Here is a 10,229-nt window from a genome sequence, read left to right on the forward strand (position 1 = left end):
TCAGAGAGAAGAACTGCGTGGTCAGAGTCTGCTCGAGGCCCTCCGCCCAAAATGCTGTCAGGCCCTGTGGCTCTCAGCTCAGAAGGCTGCTGGCCCTCGGATAGTCCCGCTTTGCTGCTCTATCTGGGTGTCTGCTTCTTAATGCCTTTAGCGCTGCCTGGGTGGGGGTCTCTACGGCCGAGCTGGACCCTACCGTCTAACTGGGCAGCTTTGCCGTAACACTCCAAGAGCTTCAGCTTTGAGGCTCCTCACTCGCCCGGGCCCATTTGGAATACAAATTCACTTTCACAGGTAGGTTTGAATGTGATTCTGTTGTCTTCAGGCTTCCCCACTCCAGTCTGCCCCAGGACTGACTCTCAGATCCTTCCAGCCGGGATGAAAGACCAGGGGCAGGTGGCAGAGCATCCCACCCCACTCCTGTACTCTGTCTAGAGGTCAGGGCCTGCCCAGTGTCCGTTCTCCTACCACAGATGGGGACACGGGGGCCTGGCAGGGTGAAGGGACTTGAGGACACCATACAGTAAGTTAGTGTCACAGCCGGTCTCCCAGCTTCAAGGCCAGGGCTTTCTATTCTGCTGTGGGTAAGGGGTGCACGGGGCTGGCCAGGGGGACAGGGCCTCTTCTTCACTTATGCGTGCTGTGGGCTGGGGCTCAGAGTGACGTGGTGCCTTGCAAGGGGGCCGGGGCAGCTGTGGGTGGGGGCGCCCAGGGATTGCTGCTAAAGTCAGTAGCGGCTTCCTCTGAAACGCCTCTGTGGTCTGTGGAGGGGAAGGAAGTGGAGGCCCGGAAACGGGAGGGGGCAGCGGGCTGAGGCTGAAACTTCTGCCGGCATAGCAGAGACCAAGCCGGGCACCCCCCTCCCACCCAGACACAACATTTGGCCTCAGCCAAGCTGCAGCCTTGGGGCTGCAACCAGGATGGCCCGGGAAGCTCAGGCCCAGCCCTAATATGGCCACCCAGAGGCTAGAGAATCCCTCCAGGTCACTCCTTGCTGGGCGGCTTCCCCTCGTCAAGGCAACGGCCACTTCATGTGCCATTCCCTTTGCCTGGAATGACCCTCTACCTTTTCCTTTAGTACCCAACACCAGTGTCACCTCTTCTGGGAAGCCTTCCCTGACCACCTGCTGCACACACACACACACACATACACACATACAGGCAGGACAGCCAGACCTCCATCAGGAATAGCGGCATTCACTCTGACGGCGGCGTTCATCCGGTGCTTCATGTTTACTGACCGCTCTGCATGGATGATCTCATTGAATGTTTACAAAAACACAATATGTGGCTCTATCAATAGCCTCGTGTTACAGATGAGTGAACCAAGGCTCAGATGAGCAACTTCCCCACGGTGGCATAGTCAGAAAATAGCTGAGTGGGGAGTGTGACCCAGGTCTGTCTCCACAGCTGGGTCATTTATCCAGGCGCCCTCCTCTTAGCCTGGGATGGGAACAGTGATGTGCCTCACACCTGCTCCAAGGAGGCTACAATGTGACACTAGCAAAGCTTCATTTTCAGCCTTGCCCTTCCCAGCACCCCCCAAATAACTGGGAGCTATAGAGTACTCCAGGGGGAGAGGGAAGCCAGCCTGTAATGAGGAAGCATTTCCATGTAAACATTTCTGGTAAACCGTGTGAAGAGATCTCAGAAGTATCTCCAAGCCCTCGATACTGTCTTGGGTTTTGTTTTCTCCTTCTAAATAAATGCTTTTGAACCAAATTTTGTATTCTGTTTCTAAAGATGGGGCTTCCAAAATTGAAACGCTTCAGATTCCACAAATCCAAGGTCCCTCCTGCGGTGCCCTGTGACTTAACCACTGCACTGCCTGGACCCACCCAGTTCTCTCCAAGACCACTCTCACTGTGCTGGGGTTTTCTGTTGATGGATCTGCCCCACTACCCGCCACTCCCATAACCCCCACCCATAGATGGCCTGTGAGATCCTCATGGGCAGAGGGCAGGCCCTGGTTTCTTGGTACCCTACAGACTGCTTAGTACATAGAAGTCCAGGACAGATTTGTTATGAGAGGGAATAAATGAATGAGTGAATGAATGGATATGGTCCCTTCAATGCCATCAGGAAGTATGAGAGGTTTAACTCCAGCTTTAAAACTCCAGGTCAGCTGGGCACAGTGGCTCACGCTTTTAATCTCAGTATTTTTGGAGGCTGAGGTGGGCAGATCGCCTGAGCCCAGGAGTTCAAGACCAGCCTGGGCAACATGACAAAACCCCATCTCTGCAAAAATTACAAAAATTAGCTGGGTGTGGTGTCATGCACCTGTAATCCCAGCTACTCCGGAGGCTGAGGTGGGATAATTGCTTAAGCCCCATTAGTCAAGACTGCAGTGAGCTGTGATCACACCAGCCTGGGCAAGAGTGAGACCCTGTCTCAAAAAAAAAAAAAAAAGTCTACAGCTATACCACCCTGAACACACTTGATCTCATCTGATCTCTGAAGCTAAGCAGGGTGGTGCCTGGTTAGTACTTGGAGACTACCTAGGGATACCAGGTGCTGTAGGCTAGGCCAGGTGCCATGGCTCACACCTGTGATCCCAGCACTTTGGGAAGCCAAGGCAGGTGGATCACAAAGTCAGGAGTTCGAGACCAGACTGGCCAAGAAGGTAAAACCCCATCTCTACTAAAAATACAAAAATTAGCTGGGTGCTGTGGTGGGGGCCTGCAGTGCTCCCTGCTACTTGGGAGGCTGAGGCAAGAGAATCACTTGAACCCAAGAGGCAGAGATAACGGTGAGCCAAGATTGCACCACTGCACTCTAGCCTGGGTGACAGAGTGAGACTCTGTCTCATACTCAAGGTCCATCTCCCTGTGTGCCACCCCTGCATGGCTGGGGAGGGCAACTGACAATTGGCACAGGGTTCAGCTGAAGCCAGTCTCTAGCAAGGAGGCCCAGAGCCCCTCTGACCACCTGCTCCCTACAGAGGCGGCACTCCAGCCCCCAGGCCTGGACCTCAAGCCTTCAGCAGGGCCCATGGCTGCCCCCCATCACCTTGGAAGCCCCTGAGGAAGAGGCTCTTGAGTGCAGCTGCAGCCGGTCAGACACCTCCTCTGGAGAAGAAGGAAGTGAAAGTGCTGCGGTGGGTGAGTCATCAGACGGTCCCCCAGGAAGGATTGGTGCCATGAGTGGCATAATGGGGACAGGCTGAGTGGGAAGAGACACCAGGGTTAGGAGCCCTTTCAGTGTCCTCCGGCAAGGCCCCACCTCACCTCCTGGCCCCTCCCAGACACTGGGGTCTTCAACTTAGAGAAGAGAATGCCTTGGACACACCCTGTCTGTGCTAGCCTCTGAAAGGGGTAGAAATTAGACACGGTCCACTGCAGAGGGGGCAGATGGGGAGGTCACAGAGTCTAACTGGTTGCCACCAGGGCAGGGCTCTGGTATGCTGGCCACTGCCTGGCAGTAATGATGGCCCACAGCAAGCAGGTTGGTCCCCTGCCGTGGTCAGGGTGTGAATTCTGGATTTGAACCTCATGTCCTCAAACCCCAGCTCTGCCCCTCACTAGCTGCGGGATCCCAGGCAAGTGGCTTCTCTCCACACCCTCTCCTTTCTCTGATGTAGAGCGGGATCATAGTACTTAATGCATAGGATGGGCAGGACACGTTTGGATACATGAACGTATGTGAAGTGAATAGAAGAGTGTCCGTTCCCAGGAAACCCACAATAAACGATGACTATTGTATCACCGCTTATTCAGCGTCTTATCAGGAAAACTGAAATGCCGTAGGTTTGAACAGAAGGAATTGGAGTGCAATGGCACAATCTCGGCTCATTGCAACCCCTGCCTCGATCTCCTGAGTAGCTGAGATTACAGGCACGCACCACCATGCACAAATACAGGGGCTTGTCTTCCGATGGAAGGACTGAGAAAACGGAGTGGTGCAGCCTCCCCGGGATAGGACTTTGCAGATTCTTCTTCCGACTGATGCCATCCTCAATCTAGTTGCTTTATTTCTCAGAGCCTCAATATTTTCACGTGTAAAATGGGGGAAAAAAAGGACTTTTTTTTTTGATGGAGTCTTGCTCTGTCACCCAGGCTGGAGTGCAGTGGCATGATCTTGGCTCACTGCAACCTCCGTGCCCTGGGTTCAAACAATTCTCCTGCTTCAGCCCCCCTAGTAGTTGAGATTACAGGCATGCTACCACACCTGGCTAATTTTTGTATTTTTAATAGAGACAGGCATGTTAGCCAGGCTGGTCTTGAACTTCTGACCTCAGACGATTCGCCTGTCTCAGCCTCCCAAAGTCCTGGGATTACAAGTATGAGCCACCGTGCCCAGTCCATATTTTTTTTAATTATTATTTTTTGAGACAGAGTGTCAAATTGTTGCCTGGGCTGGAGTACAATGGCACAGTCTCGGCTCATTGCAACACCTGCCTCCTGTGTTCAAGCAATTCTCCTGCCTCAACGTCCTGAGTAGCTGAGATTACAGGCACGCACCACCATGCACAACTAATTTTTTGTATTTTTAGCAGAGACAGGGTTTTGGCATGTTGGCCAATCTGGTTTTGATCTCCTGACTTCAGGCGATCCACCCATCTCGGCCTCCCAAAATGCTGGGATTATAGGTGTGAGCCACCACACCCAGCCCTTATTTTGTTTTTAAGAATGAAATAGGATACTTTTGGTAAATGTTTGGTAGAGTGCTGGCTTCGTGTGAGGACTCAGTGATCCTAGTAATCACTTCCACTACACCTAGTTCTCATGACAGTTCTATGAAGCAAGTATTGTGATCACTATTACTCCCATTTGACAGAAGAGAAAATGGAGGCAGGGAGAGATCAAGTCATGCGACTAGTAAGTGGCAGAGCTGATCTGAACCAAACTGTTGGGCTCCTAGGTCCCACCCTTATCCATTACACTACGCTCCCTTCCCATTTTACCGTCAACAGCTCTCTCTCCAGCCCGCCTCACCCAAACTCAACGCCTCTCTCCTCAGAATTTTACCCAGGGCCTCCCACTCAGTTTAATAACCAGCATCTGCTCCCAAGGGTAACACCTGACACCTAACATCTCGACTTTTTCCCAAGCCTGGGGCTCTGCAGTCACCAGGGTTTGAGCCCTGACTGCCCATTTTCCAGCCATGGAGCTTGTAGAAGCTACTTCCCTTCCTAAAGCTTCCATTTCCTCAACTGTGGCATGGGGAGGGTGGCTTCAAGTTGTCCATGCGGTTGGGCTGTGGCAGGAACAACTTGAAGCCACGCTCAGGGAGTGCATCACACTGGGAGCGTCTGTGTTCAGTGTGTTCCCTGGAAGCGTATGTGTGTTCAGTCCATGAAACTGATCAACAGTTAATCATATCCACAGAGTCCTGGGGATGCTGCCAAGTATTTCTTTGCTTTTCCCAACACGTTCTCAGCCCCTGCAGTTTGCATCCTGGGCAAGTGTGCTGGGCAGTCCTGCGTGCTTGCCCCTCTCCTGCAAACTGCTTTTCCCAGTTTCCTTTGCCAACTGGCTTCCTGCTAGGTTGGGCCAAGGGGAAGCACTGGCAGGAGATTGGAGTGGGGGAGGGGACAAGCTGGGTATTTCTCCCTCCCTCTGCTTAGGGAGGGAGTGGGGTCTTGTTTCCCCAGCACAGGCTGCTCTTGTCTGTGCCTTTGCTTCTAGAGAACACCCATTCATCTGCAGTTCCAAATCCCCAGGTGGCTCTGAGGGTTCAAATTGCCCCTCAGCAGTGTCACTGCCTGTTCCTTTTGTCTCTCCAGCCCTAAGTGGCTGTATCTTTTGCCATTGTGGGACAAGCAATTGCCTCACCATTTGCTGTTTGGCTTTTCGATTCTTCCCTCTTCCAGGTAACCAATTCCCTATATTAAATTCCCTCCGCTGGAAATACCTAGAGTGGTTTCTGTTTTTCTGGCTGGCCCAGACTTTTACAATGGGCATCCTCTGCCCAAGAATTGCCTCCCTCTTCTCCAGTTCCAGAGTTTTTATCCTAGAGGGGCAGCATCAGACCCCTGAGGTCATGGCATAGGCGGGACTGATGGAAGAGGCTCTAGCTCCTTCTAGCTCTTCCCAGAAAACCTCACAAGACCGCAAAGCTTTCTCATGCTACCACTGGCTGTCTCTTGTGACATAGGTGGAGTGGCATTGCACTACTGTGTTATCTCTTTACCTTCCCGGAGACTCACTGCACAAAGTGTAGGTGGAGCTATTGAGAGTCAGGGGAGAGAAGAAAGTGGTGAAGGGGGCCAAGAGCCCACTCCTGCCACACTAGCAAAGCGCCTGGTACAGGGTAAGCATTCAGCAGGGTATCCATTCCTCCATCTTCAGCATCTGCTGAGACTCAGGCTGGAGCCTCAAATATTGGAGCCAGCCCTAAGGGGAATGAAGGCTCATTCCATGCCAAGACAGCTGCCCCAGGGTTCCATTCCTTAAGGAGCAAAGGAGTGGGGACAGACTCCTTTCTGTGAGGAGTGGGGTGGTACTGTCTCCCACCCAGTGTCACTGGGACTCCTTTTGGAGGCTGCTCAGAGGTCCTCCCACCTTGGCCTCCCCACTCCCATCTGCCCTTCCAGGTTCCTGGGCAGAGGCACACCAGTCAGTCCCCTTCCTCCAGCCCATGCTGGAGGCATGATGGAAGGCAGTGGTCCCTCAGGCCCTTGCTGGGCCTGCTCTATCCCAGGATTTGGGTCCCTAGCTTCACCTGTCACTTCAAAGCTTCCTGCCCCTCAACCAGAGACCGAGGTAAATTCTAGGCGTTCTGAGCTCTCAGTGTCCTCATATTTGCGTGTTCTTTGCGACATGGTACCCAAGCTGCTGCAGAGGTAGGAGAAGCCAGAGAACTCATCCAGTCCAACCCCCTCCTCTGCGGTTCAGATGGGGAAACTGAGGTTCAGAATAGAAACTTGCTGGAAGCATGAAATTCATTGACAGGTTAGTAGGGACTAGGGGGTGAAGCATGCGACGAGCTGGGCCAAGGCTCCAGGGACATGGGTACCACACTGGCGCTTGCATGGACATCCACGTCACCTGCACTCATTTGTAGTAAAGAGGTCATGCATGTTTACCAACCATAGGACCACCATAGAGACCACAGGCCCCACTGCTGGGGCTAACACATGCATGCACATGCATATACACGTATCTCTGATGGTAAACATGCCCACCCACCGTTGTGCACACAGAAGTGTATTTACACCCACATGCATATTCATCGGCACACAATCAGAGCCACATATCTGCATGTGCCCCTACAGAATCACACACGTGTGGAGTCTCACAAATCCGCACTCTGCCACGGGCCCCATTACATACATGCACGCAAATAGATAACACACACATCAGTCACCAGGATGCCTCACACATGAGGACACACATTATACCTCCACAGACTCGTGCGTGTACCACCCCACAGGCACAAAGCAGCATCCAGCATCCGACAGCCTGCTGGCGTCACTCCCCTGGCAGTAACCATGGCTCCATGCACAGGTAGAGGCAACCCAGCTCACAGGTGCCGCCTGTCCACGTGCAGACGCAGACACGCAGGTGCGCCTGCACACACACACCCCTCCCCCTTGGCCAGCCTCCTCCACCGACCCCCCATAGCCAGGTGCTCGGACAGCCTCCTTGGTGGGACCCTCTCTCTTCAAGGGGCCCAGAGCCACCTGGCTGTCCTTGGAACTAGGCGAGCACCCTGCCCACCATGCCCACCCCCAGCCTTGTCCCCTCAACTGGGTGGCTTAGTGGAGAGAAGGCTGCCCAGAGTTCAAAGTCCAGGGGCCAATATCTTGTTTGCAGGCGCTGGTAGAAGTTGCACAGTCTGCCAGCTGGAGGGCTCAGGCTCACTGTCTCCGAGTTCCCCTTGGCTGCAGGCCCAGGCCCAGCCAGCGACCTGTTTCTCTGGAGGAGGGTGAGGAAGGTGGTTCCTCCCTCCCCTGCCTGGGGAACTAGTGGCCCAAGAGGACTCCGCTGGTCCCCAGCTATGTGTGTGACACACCTGATACTGAGATGCACAGCACTCAGAATCCCACCTGTCCTTTCCCGATGGGAAACTGAAGCTCAGGGAAGGGAGGGTTTGCCCAGGGTCACCCAGCAAGCAGGACGCCCAGCAGGACTGGCACTCAGGCTCAATTTCCTTTCTTTCTTTCTTTTTTTTTTTTTTCCCTGAGATAGAGTCTTACCCTGTCGCACAGGCTGGAGTGCAATGGCATGATCTTGGCTCACTGCAACCTCCACCTCCTGGTTTCAAGTGATTCTCCTGCCTCAGCTTCCTGAGTAGCTGGGATTACAGGCACGTGCCACCACACCCAGCTATTTTTTTATATTTTTAGTAGAGACGGGGTTTCACCATGTTAGCCAGGCTGGTCTTGTAGAACCCCTACCTAGGTGATCTGCCCCCCCTCAGCCTCACAAAGTGCTGGGGTTACAGGTGTGAGCCACCACACCCAGCTCAATTTTCTTTCAAACCCTTTATCAAAAGAAACAGCATCCAAAGCCAGAGAGTCCTAATGCAAATAAGCAGAGTTACTCTGGATACAAAAGGAAGGGACCCCAGAACCCGTGAGTAGAGACCACCCTTCCCTCCCACACCTACCATGGCTAAGTCGGTTAATCAAAGGATCACTGTGCAGTATCACCAGATCATTGAGCTTAACAAATCTATACCGACTTAAAACATTTTATTTATTTATTTTGAGACAGGGTCTTGCCCTTGTCACCCAGGCTGGAGCGCAGTGGTGCAATCTCAGCTCACCGCAGCCTTAATTTCCCAGACTCAACCCATCCTCCTGCCTCAGTCCGCCAAGTAGCTGGGACCACAGGCATGCACCACCACACCTGGCTAAGTTTTGTATTTTTTGTAGAGATGGGGTTTCGCCATGTTGCCCAGGCTGGTCTCAAACTTTGGCCTCAAGTAATCTGCTCACCTTATCCTTCCAAAGCGCCAGGACTACAGGCGTGAGCGACCACATTGGGCTTTTTTTTTTTTTTTTTTCCATTTTGTTTTAATTTGAAAAATTTTGCACTGCGTGTGTGAAATGAATTCGCAAGGCCAATATGGCTATGGGGAGTCAGGACCTGGGGCCTCCAGATCCCTCCCACCTCTGGGACCTGCAGCCCAGACTGGGCTTAGATCTCAGTTCTGTTACCCTCCAGTGGCAGCATCAGGGACATGGGCCAGAGACAAACTGAACATTCCTGAAAAGCCTTCTGAAGCTTTAAAAACCCATCCTGCGCCTACCTGCCTTTTCCCTCTCCCTTTCACTGCCTCCCTCCGTCTCTCCCTTCTTTCCCTTCTTCCTCCTACCTGCCTGCCTTTATCAGGGCATCTGGTCAAAATCATGAGGCCTGAAGATGACAGTCACTGTGGACCTTGTGAAGCTAGGCCTAGGCGGCAGCCTGCTGACATAAAAAATAAGTATACACAGGGGTGGAGCCGAGGTACAGCTTAGCATGGACAAGAGGATTCAGGTTTCTCCCTGATGAGGCTGGGGGCACAGATCCAGAAAGGAGGAGACCGGCTGGGTGTGGTGGCTCATGCCTGTAATCTCAGCACTTTGGGAGGCCAAGGCATGTGGATCATGAGGTCAGGAGCTCGAGACTAGCCTGGCCAACATGGCAAAACCCTATCTCTACTACAAATACAAAAATTAGCTCAGCATGGTGGCAGGAACCAGCTTGGTGGTGGGCAGTGGTCCTTCAATGAGCTTTTGGAGAACTGCCTTTTGTCCAGTTGGGCTTTGAAGCTGTGGCAGCTTCCCCTACACCTGAAGGAGGTCCCACCCCAGGACACAGGCCCTGGCCTTGGGCATGGCCAGCCAGTCTCCTGCAGACCCACCCCAATCTCACTGGCAGCCTCCCAGCAGGAGGGGACTCACACTCCTCACAACAGCCCTTTGTGGTGTAAATACATAACCCCATTTTACAGATGAGAAAATGGAGGCTTGAAGCAATGAATTGACTTGCCCAACGCCTCATAGTCAAAAAGCAACCAAACTGGGCTTGGCACACAGGTTGACAAACTCCAAGGCCAGGCTTCTCTCCTTGCTCCCTCACCCCTTGGATCTCCCACCTGCTGACCCCAGACCAAATTGGGTGCTCTGCCGGCACCTGAGGTGGGTTGGGAGGCGGGTGTGTCATTAGAGCGTGGGATTCTGGAAGCTCCAGCCATGTGTCATTATGTCTGATTACATGAGTTCAGGCTTCTGCGTGGGCTGGTGGAGCCAGAGCGTCTCCGTGCCCAGGTAGCCAGGGAACTTCTGCAGCCAAGAAGTG

General features: G+C 53.1%; 1 pseudogene; it reads left to right on the forward strand.

Moving 5' to 3' along the window:
• Positions 1 to 2,406: 2,406 nt before the first annotated feature.
• Positions 2,407 to 2,520, forward strand: LOC116532497 (annotated as a pseudogene).
• The last annotated feature ends 7,709 nt before the right edge of the window (positions 2,521 to 10,229 follow it).

Source organism: Sapajus apella, unplaced genomic scaffold (genome assembly GCF_009761245.1).
Source record: "Sapajus apella isolate SASKATOON/1434 unplaced genomic scaffold, GSC_monkey_1.0 scaffold76, whole genome shotgun sequence".
NCBI lineage: Eukaryota > Metazoa > Chordata > Mammalia > Primates > Cebidae > Sapajus > Sapajus apella.